We start from the raw sequence: 12689 nt of genomic DNA on the forward strand, positions 1-12689 counted from the left end.
TTCATGACTATGAAGGTCATGAATTGTGATATTCTCCTTTTCAAAGAGCTCTCTAGCGTCATTTTGAAGGTATTACAATATTTTGGAGTCAAAAGAATTCTGCCTTGTGGGAGATTTTGTTGGACATGTTGAATTTTTTACTCTAATTGTTTTTTTCCGGTCCAAGAGAAACACAAATAAATTAGCTTTTGATTTAATTCCCACTGTTGATATCCAATCAAAACTTCCTCCATTTTCTCACACAAACCATGCGATAAAATTACATAATCTACTACACTTGCTCCATTGTAAGTATTACAAGTGAAATTACCGAACTTTTCCCATGATCCATCTAGTCAAGCCATTACAAATGACTAAATTAAAGGCTCCACATAGAGTAAGTAATTGTACACCAAAGAGATTGCAACCTTTGTCCTCTGAAATTCTTTCCCACTTATGATTACTCTCTTCTGTAATCGAAATTGGGCCGCAATCATCTTTACAACAAAGAATGTTAGCTTGCTCACTTTCAGTCCTAGCATTGAAATCACCCACTATAAGGACTTCACCTAGCTGCAAATATGTTGCAATATATTATTTTAAGGCTGTAAATGGATCTTTGTGGTCAAGCCCTGTACCTCTTTAGATTTTTGAAACTTGCAGCGCAAAATAGCATGATGCAATTCTGATGTGGTTTCCATTTTTTGATATTTTAAACCAAATGAATTGCTTATTTGAGTTTTCTTTTTCTAATTGAATGAGATGACCTTATTTACCGCTTACTAAAACCATGATACCCCATTCCCTTTGCCATCCCCTGCTACCTTGTTCCACACTACCATCTTCCAGTATCCTTCAAACAAAGGTGTCTTGCACCCTTCATGCTCATGTCTTTCTATCAGGAAAATTATGTCTCTATCTTCCGCAATAGGCCGTAACCCGGGTCCTCATCTCCCTGGGTAAAATCTACAGTTCCAACAAACTAATCTTAAGGAAACTTGGGGATGATTTGATTGATATTTATTTTGACATGCAAGACTCACATTTAAGTCTTTGTCCCTGCTTTCCCATACTGACCTTGCTTCTTGATTTCCCATTGAAGAGTTTGTTGTCTCTTCTTCTTTACCATCTTTCTACTCTGTTCCGGAAGGAGGTCCAAATCATGCTATCACAACTTTACCTTTATAAATACATGCTCTCTTTCCTTCATCTCTTTCCTCCCTAACCTTTAACATTTCCTCCCTCTTTTCCTCCTGTTGTTTTATTGAGAAATCTTCTTCTAGGAAAAAGAAAGAACCCCTCAAGAGATTCTTCTTGCTTAGAATAATATATTTATCATGCAAGCTAGGCATGATGAATTTTATAGGCTTGGCTCTCTCACCGTTAAACTTACCCACCCTCTATGTTTGGCATATTTGTCCTTTTCATAGCAACTTGTCTTTCAAGAAGTTTCTTGCAAGGTCAAGAGTACATTCATTTTTCCCATAGTTTTTCACCCCTTTAATAATTATGTTTGTTGCTCTACTTTGTCTTTCCTTGCCTTCTCTATCTTGCATGTTGTCAACCTGAATGTTTGTTTCTCCTTCCTTATTAGAAGAATTGCTAATAACTTGAGCCCATGTTTTGGAAACTTTGGTGGAATCTCCTTTCCTTTCTTCTCTTGCTTTCTCTTCATGGTTGTCTATTTGGGCAATCATTTTCCCTTTATCCTGGGATGATTTCACATTCACCACCTCTGTACCTTCCACTACAGATTTCTTTATGTTTTGCACATCTGCCTTCATGCGTTGTCATTTTGTCTTCCTTATCAGGAGAGCTTCCTGTAGCAATGCCATTTGTTCTTTTAAAACTTTAGTGATTTGTGATAAATTCTTGTTATGAGTTGTTATTATATGAATTTTATGATCTCTTTCCCACTCTTAAGCTTCTAAAATCTCCAAATTTTGTTTTGCATTTAACAATTCTTTCACATAAAGATTAGACAACCAGGTGAGAGGTGTGGACGTGGGAATCATCAATGACTTTCCTCTGGACTTCTTATTGTCACGTGCTTGTAGAGAGGACTTGTTTGAGTGCTTCTTGTGAAGGGCTCGAGTACTTTCCTTTTTAGACCGTGTTTTTCTCTGTCTACTCCCATTTTAGACATGCTAGTCTTCATTTTAAAATGCCCCGATATTGTTTGGCATTGACCCAAACCCACTACCCAGCTTTGGCAGGATGAGGCAATTTTCACTTGTCCTAAATCATTTGTCTCCACATGTTCTCAAATTTCTTGTCCCATTGTCATGTTTGAATGCATTTTCCATCCAACCTGTTTTGAGATAGATGTAGGTCTATAAAATGCCAAGATTACTTCGCACTGCTCCCCGCTATTCAGGTTATCGCTCCTCCTTTCTTAGGCCAACAACTGCTCCCTACTCGATACTTCTGCTACATAAAAGCTCCCTTTTCTCACACTGCTCACTTCTCTCACTATTTACCACACTACTCATGCTGGTGTCCATGTTACTCACTTCTTGTCAACAAAAAACTTCAATGATAAAGCAGTTGCCAATCGGGCAGACCAGAGCTCGGCATCCATCCTTCCTAACCCTCGCTCCTCAATGATCCCAACTTGGTTAAGGCACAACACTATTCAACTGAACAAAAGTCACTGATATCCTCCAGACTATACTGAAAGAATATTCTTCCTTAATGAGATGCAAGATGCCTGAAGCACGGCTTTTTATTTCCTTCCATGTTAAAGGTAACGCAGACACCTTTGCTAAAGACCTCTTGAAAAATCCAATGGACCGAGCAGAAAGATTAGATCTATGAACAATTTGGTGATGAAACCCGGATCTATGACATGCTTATGCCTAAAGTCTTAAACATCCACAAGAGGAATTTGAAACATCCACGCACTGAAAATAACCTTTCATACTGAATTGAAGCCTCAAAACAATGACAGTAGGCCTTAGATTTGGCGATTTCTTGACAAGGAACTGGAATGTGGTTTAAAAACCTGCAGCCGTCCCTATTTACACTTCAATATAGCCAAATGAAGTCGTATTTTGATTGCAGAAACCCAGACACAATTATGAAGATAGATATTTTGTTATTGTGTTAACTCTTACATGAAAAAATTATCTCGCAAAAAAATTTTATCTTTATATAAAATAGGTCCATGATAGTTTAGTGGTTGAGGTTAGTTGGGCATAGTGATACATGCAAGCAAACACACTAAGAAGTATGCTCACTATTGTTGGAAATTACAATTCTAAAATAAAGTCATTTTTATTTTTCTCACTGAATTTGAAATATGCAACACTCAACGAATTGAATTCTAAAAACTTAGGAAAAGATGATTGTTTTCATTTATTAGTCCTTGCCATCTGGAAATGGCAAGGACTATAGTAATTGGAAACAAGGTGGTTATTATTAGTTGAGTTGTTTATTAGGGCCGGTTAATCTAGTATAATCAAAGTTTTTAGGCATATAGTCATTTACAGTCTTATTTAGCCTCTTCTCGAGACAGAGGGAAGAAACCATATGCTATATTTATAAATTTCCTTGCATTTTGATGCTAAAGAAATGCTAAAGTAAAGTCCTGTAAATTAATGCTAACATTAATTTTACGTAGCGAGCTGACATTAGTCAAGGCGTACTTGCATTAATCTTATTCTCATACTCCTTATTCTTGTTGTTTTCTGGCTTAGCCTTGTCCCTGGTTCTGCTTTGGGTAAGATTGTCAAACTTCCCCTGGAGTTATTGAGTCCTCAAACTCTGGAAGCTATTAGAGACGTATTGGGCATGTGAGTGAACAAGTGGCAAGTGTGATGTTGCAAGTGGCGAGTGATAGGAGGATGCAAGTGGCTAGTGAAGCCAACGCATGTAGAGGTCGGTCATGGCGAGTGATAGGAGGATGCAGGTGGCTAATGAAGCCAACGCATGCAGAGGTCGGCCTTTAGTAGGCTTTTTATTATCAAACTTTCTCTGACTGCTTCACAATTATTTCTCTTGCTTGGATTGCTTCACAATTATTTCACGACTGCCTCAACTGCTTCACAATTCAGAATTCTTCCCAGAATGTTCGAATCTGAAAGAGTTCCAGGCTTCACAATTATTTCTCGATTGCCTCGACCACTTCAAAATTCAGAATTCTTCCCAGACTGTCTAAATCTAAAAGAGTACGTAATTTGAAAGAGTAAGAGACTGTTTGAGAGAAATCACTAGCGGATAGAACTAGTCAATGACATAACAAGTGAAGCAAAGTCAAGAAAACCATACTGATCAAACGCAATATAAACTATAAACTCCAGAAATTATTTTCTGAAGAACAATATGACTACATAGTCTATCTATAAATAATGCAATTTGTTGTTTTATTACACTGCACTGACATGCTATATGCACCTGAGCTAGCCTCTATTAATTACTGGTTTTCTAGGTTCATAAAATAAAAAGAGTTTGAGCCCAACCTCTATTAATTAATGGTGGTTTTCTACATTCATAAAATAAAAACAATTTTTCTTATCCAAGAAAATAAAATTCTGTAATTTAAATTCAATATTCTTTTTTATGCAAGAAAAAAATTATTTTGCTGTAATTTAAATTCAATATTATTTTTTATAAAAGAAAATAAATATATTTTCCTTTTTTTCTTTTTTGTTGTATGCACCTGCAACCTCTATTAATTACTGGTTTTCTAGGTTCATAAAATAAAAGTGATTTTTCTTATCCAATAAAATGAAAAACTGTAATTTAAATTCAGTATTCTGCTAGGTTCATAAAATAAAAGTGGTGGTTTTTCTTATCCAAGAAAATAAAAAACTGTAATTTAAATTCAGTGTTATGCTATTTTTCAAGTCGTGAGATTCATGTTTCAATAAACTGATTGATTTTATACTCAGTGAAACATGAAGGGACTGCAAAACAAAATTGTAAAACTAAAGCTACTAACCCCATTGAATTCTCTCTGTAATAGTGATGGTTGAAGCCTCCCCGTTCTTGGATCTCTGAGCAAAACAAGATGGCAAGGACGTGCAAAGCTATGCTACATCAGAGAGCTTTACAAGCCCAAACATCTATGGGCCAGAACGATATCAACATATTAATACCAATATGGATGCCAATTATTCTAACTTCGGCCCTGGAATAATCCCTCATATGTTCGAGCAAAATTGTGGCTTAACAATTACTGAATCCAGTTCAAGTTCAGAACCGGCTACATTCTGGTTAAATCCTCAATCAGTCCAGCTTAATCGGGAAGTGTTTGACCACAATTCCTGTCTCAGGAAGCTGCCCCAGAGGCATGAAGAAATTCTGGTTGATCATCGTTCAAACAACTGCATGAGTACTATCAATACAGGCTCTCCAAAACAGGCATGTAACTGCATCAACCACTCACAATTACTGCATTCCGTTGCTCATAATCAATATACCTCCGATGCTGCAAACTTGCATATTTACAATGGGACGGTGGCCTCTCCAGTACTTCTGTGTGAAATGCAGATGAATAGTCATATAAGACTAGGGAACCCATCTGCAGTATTAGCCAAAAGTGATAATTCACTTGCTTTTTCTGCATCTAGCTCATCTGAGGTGGAAAATTATGAGTCAGCCTGGATGAATGCCTTCAGTTCAGAAAGTAAAAACTTGGGAGCCTATGGAATGAAAATAATGAACAACACACTCACTGCAAACCCCAAGACAGTCATGTTCAAATTAATGGTAGAGCTTGTAGTTCTAATTCTATGTTGTTCCCTATGATTCACAATTCAGCTAAAGCATCATCCGTTGATTGAGTTTCGGCTTCACCACCAGGAGCAGAGCAAGCCAATACAAATTTTGTTCTATATGACCTTGATCGACACACCACGTGAGGAGGCGGAGACTCATTTCCGGATCTCTCCCCATTCATCCTTTGCTCCATGACCAGAGAAGTGAATGTTGTGCTCACTGAAGCCAAGCAGATTAGCATGATTCACTGTTAATTGGTGTTCTTGAATGTTAACTGTATGCTTGAGGCTTACACGTTGTGTTATGGAGAAGGGTTACACGCTATGTTATGAAGACAGAGCATTGAGATGCAACAATGAGGACAACTATGTTATGAAGACAGAGAATTGAGATGCAACAATGAGGACACATGATCTTCATGTGAGAGCCCACATGGTCTATCATGTATCATGTTTCATGTTGTTTATTGTATACCTCTTTAATGACTATAAGCTCTGTTGTGTTATGTTATATATCTGATACCACTTGTTATAGCTCTGATATGACTTGTTATAGCTTTAATACCACTTGTTATAGATCTGATCTGAAAATATATGAAAATAGAGATAAATAACAAGATAGAAATAGATAGAAATGCTTATTTATTGATCAAACCCTTAAGGTAGGGCAACACCATACATTCACTCCTTAAGGAAGGAGAACACTCCACAAGCCATATCCCTATTCATACAATAATCCTTGACATCTCTCAATGGGGAGTCTCTAGCCTCTATATAGGCCTCATATATACAATACCATGGGTCATTACCATGGTTCCCTCAATACCATCTATCTAATAACATGGGCTTATTACATTATTGCTAACTACTCGTGGTCCCTTACATGATACGGATTAACCACCTTATTTATTACTATGGCCCATCCCATTATTACATTATTCCCTTGGGTACCTCCCTTTGTACCCCATATTATCCCCCCTAGGTATACTATATTCCACCCCCCTTAATATGTTTCGTCCTCAAAACATACGAAGAACACACATAATAAGATCTACTCAAAAGAGTAGTCCATTGGTACCATGCACGTGCATCTAGCCATCCAAGAGAAAGGTGAACCCTCGATCTAGTTGGTGCCTCACTCGCTTGAGATGGAAGTTAACCCTAGCGGCTCTTCTGTGTTGATGTGTAGTAGGTGGATCATTTCCCCTCTCTATTTTTCATGTAGGGGTTGTTTTCCTTGTGGCTAATTCATTGCGATCTTGTTGGTTGTTTTCTTGCAGGGTGATGTGGGTGGTGATATGCTAAAGTTTTTACCAACGATGTCTTTTTCTTTAATTCACCACCTAATGGAGCTTGATTGGTAGCTGGTACATGTTGTGGTGCTTGCTGTTGTTTCTTATCTTCCAATCTTACTTCAACCATTGAGTCCCTATCTGATGTATCAGTACCTATAATATTTTCTGCTTCAACCTCCTTGGATTCTCCCCGTTTTTCTAGTACCTAGTTTGATGTTTGTGTTTGGTTGTTGACCATTAAAGGCTCTTCATTTGATGTGTCAGTGTCATTAGAGCTTTGTGCTTCTGCCTCCATAGTCTCTGCTTGGGTCTTAATAGAAATATCTTGCAATGTTATTTTCTTCTTTTTATACCAGAGTTTCATGAATTTCTTCTACACATTAATATTGACAGTATCCACAGATTCCATCCAAAGATATCCCAACAAAACATCCATGTTATCCATATCTGAAATATAAAAATCACTATGAAACACATACTTATCCATAGAAAGCTTCAAATCTTTATAAACTTGAACCTCCTCATTATCAACCTGTGTGTTTTCCTGGAACATGCAATTTTTTTGCCAAATTAACATTGATAAAATTATGCCTGCAACTAGGATTTATAGATACAATGATCTTCTCCTTCTAAATCAATCCATGAACCTGCAATAAGGAGATACCAGTAGGAAATAACCCTTTAGGTTTCTTGGTTTCCTTCTTTCCTGTAAAAATAAAATTTTTGCTAGGTTGTGTGCCTGTCTATCTGAGCTTAGTAGGAGGACCCAAAAAAATAGATTGACGATCAAAGTGATCACAAATAGATTTTGCGAACATTTTCTAAGTAATTGTCCTTGGATAGCATTTAGAATGCGACTGCCACCATTGTCATCTTTCTTGGTCCAAGTAAAGTTCTCGCACACATATTTTAGTTTCATCATCTATGATGTGTTCCAGAGTGAAATACTATTCCATTTGTGCTAACCATATTTCCGGATCAGAGCCATCAAATTTGTATATCTTCATCAAATTCTGATCTAGGCACTAGAATTTCATATTCGCATTGTATTTGTCCCACCTTCACAAAAATTTTTGAAAAAGAAGAGTTGATTTTAAATCAACGATATCTCCCTCATCTAGACTCCGATTCGATTTTTTTTTTTTGAAATTGGATATTTTTTCGCAAAAAACCCATATCTACAATTAGATTCTGCAAATGTTGCCCCAAAACGTATAGATCTGAACTGCAAGCTCGTTGCCCCGAAAATGTCTACAACACCACTGATTTTTAAATGAGCGATATCTCCTTCATCCAGACTCCGATTCGGCCGATTTTTTTTGTCAAATTGGGTATTTTTTCACAAAAAGCCCAGATCTACAATTATATTCTATATATTTGCACTAGAATGTACATATCTGATCTGCAAAGTCGCCGCCCCAAAAAGTTCGTGCAAAAAATAAAAATAAATTTTTTGCTTTGCCCAAGAAAGTGCTCTGATACCACTTGTTATAGATCTTATACCACTTGTTATAGTTCCAATACCACTTTTTATAGCTCTGATACCACTTTTTAAAGACCTGATCTGAAAATATATGAAAATAGAGATAAACCCAGAAATAACAAGATAGAAATAGATAGAAATGCTTCTTTATTGATCAAAACCTTAAGGTAGGGCAACACCATACATTCACTCTTTAAGGGAGAAGAACACTCCACAAGCCATATTCCTGTTCATACAATAATCCTTGACATCTCTCAATGGGGAGTCTCTAGCCTCTATATAGGCCTCATACATACAATACCATGGGTCATTACCATGGTTCCCTCAATACCATCTATCTAATACCATGGGCTTACTACATTATTGCTAACTACCTGTGGTCCCTTACATGATACGGGTTAACCACCTTATTTATTACTGTGGTCCATCCCATTATTACATTATTCCCTTGGATACCTCCCTCTGTATCCCATACTATCCCCCCTAGGTATACTACATGTTACTTAATACCTGCTTAATTAAGTATACCCTGAAGACCATGTAATTAATATGATTATTATATTGACTTTTATAGGTAACACATGCAAGGGCTAAGATGGCTTTCACACTGGCTATATCTACACCCATTCATCACCCGCTCGACGCCTTTCAAGTGGTCGAAACAGTGAGCCCACATACAGACCTCTTAGGATCTCATCAATTTAATGGGAGTATGGAGCAATATTGAGACGCTGAATACGACACATGTAATAATGACCAATATAAGCCACATTTTTGTCCACGATAAATTTATTCTTTTGTGCACACTTTGCAGATGTCTTTGAGTGACGAGCTTCATGTAGAATGAGCTGCAACCTTTTTTGCATTTATACGAACACGAGTAACTCCTCCTGTTCGAAGCTTTTCCAATAGAAATGACGCTAAAGCCTCTCCATGGCTTTGAGACAATAGTTCAGCTAATTGTTTTGAAGAAATTATCACCTTGATCTCCTGAACATTTTTTGAGTTCTCTCCGTCTGAAACACGCGATTCGTGGCTACAACATCTAGTATGGCGTGCCTTCTCCATGTTGCAATATTGCTTCAACCCGTTACAAATACAATTACCCATCACCATTTACACATTGCTATTTCCAACGTTGCAGAAGTAGAAAATACCATGCATTCATATAAGTTCTTCGCAGAAGCTTATTGCTTTAATATGAAATGTATGTCGTAGATTGAGATGAGGCTGCTTTAATATGTAATGTAGCTTTGGTTTATGAACCTTCGGATTCAAATCTAAACTGAGTGAAGAAAGAAGAATTTGACTAAGACTACCGGAAAGCAAGAAACACTTTCTACGATGAGACCAAGAGTCATAGCACCCGCAACTTCACTAGCGACAAGATTGATTTCCCTAAGACGCTTGAGTTGAACGTCTTTCTGACTTTCACTAGCTCTACTCACGGGACTAGCTCTACTCAAGGACTAGACTAACTCACCTACTCTGCCATTGCTTGCTCAAATAACTAGTCAGTCCTAAATCGAGCAGCTAGTTAGAAGGTGATCATAGGAGGTAGCTTCCATCCTGTAAAAACAGGTTCAAGATATTACAATAATAGATATCCAAAACTCACTCTTAGTTACACAACCGGTCACCAAATTTGCTTATATTTAAATTGTTTAGCTTAAATATGATTTATACTTTCAAATAATTTAACTTGGCCCTGATCTTTACCAAATTTCTCTCGCTAAATGCTAATATTTATAACTTGAAAAAACTTAGGCGATCACCAAATTTGTTTATATTTAAATTATTTAGCTTAAATATTTTTTTTCAACATCAAAAACACTTATATTACTACCACTTTCCATCAATATACAAACATTTATAAAATATGTACTTCTGCAAGTTCTAAAAAACTAGTTCAAGAGTTCTCACTTTATTAGATTGTCTGCATTCAATGTGAAAAGATGTGATTAATAATTAGTTAAACACGCCAAACATCCGGAACTCACCAACTATACAACAAAAGCACCCTTTTTTCACACTGCAAGGCTAAGCAGAAGACTCCGCCTAATCACAGGTTGAACCTGTCCTTCAAAGTTTTCATCATCATGTAATATCCACCTTGGTTGAATGCATTCAAGTGCTTCAGTTCCTCTCGATGCTCATCTACCACTGCTCGAACGACATCTCCTATTGATCTACCATTCTTAGCATGTTTTTTCCCTCGAAAATAGGGATATGCCTGATACGATTGTTTGTCATAAGTTGCATTGCCTTCAATACCTTTGTATCAGAAGTTACTACTTATTTTCCTCAGTCACGATATCCCCAACTTTGGTTGTTTTCGAAGATCTTCCCTGTACAATTATCTTTCTGAGATAATCTCTTTCTGTGATAATCCTTGCAATTGATTTCTCCTTTGTTGGCTTTACAACCAACAATGCTCCTACATTGTGCTGAGTCATAGACTTCACTGCATCATACATTGTGTCTTCTGTAGTGCACCACAACCAAGATCCATCGACACTCTTTCCCTTTCCTTTCAAAATGTTTACAATTGTTGTGCTCTCAAACCATGTTCTTCCAAATGAGCACTAGAAACAAAGTCGTAACGAGCTATAATATTAGATCTAAATGATGGTTCAACAACACGAACATGTTGCAAAATTAATTTCTTAAAGCTACCTTCACGAAATTGAATTGCTCGAAGTGCACCTTGCATTTTAACTTAAGATAACGCTAGAAGAGCATCAAATCTATGTTCTTCCAAATGTGTGAGAGACTCGTCCTCTCTGGTGAGATAGCTTAAATATGATTTATACCTGCAAATACTTTAACTTGGCCCTGATCTTTACCTTATAACTTGAAAAAATAGCGCAACATGAAACTAATTAAGTTCTAGATGGTCAAACTATGGATGCAGAAACTGTGTACTTCTGGACTCTGGAACTTGCCAAAAAACTTTGGTGAATTCGTACACTTCCTGCTTGGGTTGTACACTTCTCCCCAGGCAGGGACTTGTTGCATAGAAACCCTCCTTGTTTATCAAGAGCATCCACATACAATCCAGTAAGTTCTTCAAAGCGAAAGAAATTATCGTTTCCATTTACTTATCAAAAGTATCCCCATATAATCCAGTAACTTCTTCAAAGAATTTGTCATCCGATGTCATATATATATATATATATATATATATATATATATATAATCCAGTAACTTTTAAAAAACAAAGTGTCACCTAATATATTATATATAATCTAGTAACTTTAAAAAAAGAAAGTGTCACCTAATATATTTCAATGTACTATTTCATACTTAATATGTTTCAATGCTCCCAACAATTAAATAGATTATAGAACCCTATCATGCATTTAAGCTATTTTAATAATATTTAAATATCAAATTTCAAAAAATAAAATTTGATATTTATTTAATTATTTTAATAATCTAACATAATTCTATAATTTTAAAATATCAAAGTTTATATTAATTTAATTAATTATTTATAAACTAGATGTAAACTATAAACCCCAATGCTATAGAGCAAACTTTAAATGGTATAAATCCCATTAAGTCATTTCATAAATTTTATAGTTATAATTACATATAAATTTTAAAACCTAAATTAACAATGGGATATAAATTTTAAACTCATTAACAATTAAATGAATTTTACAAATATTTGGTAATTAAATAAACTGTACAGCCATATTATGCATTTAAGTCATTTTAGAAATTTTAAAATATCCAATTTTCATATTAAATTTCAGATTCCACCTATTTAACTTTATAAAATAAAATATCATACTCATTTAATCATTTTAATAATCAAATATTACAATTATTGAAACAAGATTCTATATCTTTTTAATTGATTATTTAGTAACTACCATTATTCAGTGTTACAAACTCCAATGTTATAAACCAAATGTTAATCCATTTGGTAATTGGTAATTAAATAGATTATAAATAATTGGTAATTAGTAATTAAATAAATTATAAATAATTGATGATTAAATGGATTGTAAAATGAGATCATGCATTTAACCCCTTTCAGTAATTTTAAAATATCAAATTTCCATATTAAATTTTAGAAGCATTTAATGTATTCTATTTATTTAATTTTATGAACCCAAATCTCATACTTATTTAATCATGAGTAATTGAATATTACATTTCTTGAAATAAGATAGGATAACTTCCAAATATCAAATCAGTTGA

At 35.4% G+C, this 12689-nt stretch overlaps 1 pseudogene; it reads right to left on the reverse strand.

The window, feature by feature from the left end:
- Positions 1-10539: 10539 nt before the first annotated feature.
- LOC149198315 (CBS domain-containing protein CBSX3, mitochondrial pseudogene) lies at positions 10540-11190 on the reverse strand (annotated as a pseudogene).
- Between the last annotated feature and the right edge of the window lie 1499 nt (positions 11191-12689).

The sequence above is a fragment of the Pinus tabuliformis genome, chromosome 2_2 (genome assembly GCF_031772625.1).
Source record: "Pinus tabuliformis cultivar Carrire ecotype Pingquan chromosome 2_2, CPIR1, whole genome shotgun sequence".
Taxonomy (NCBI): Eukaryota; Viridiplantae; Streptophyta; class Pinopsida; order Pinales; family Pinaceae; genus Pinus; species Pinus tabuliformis.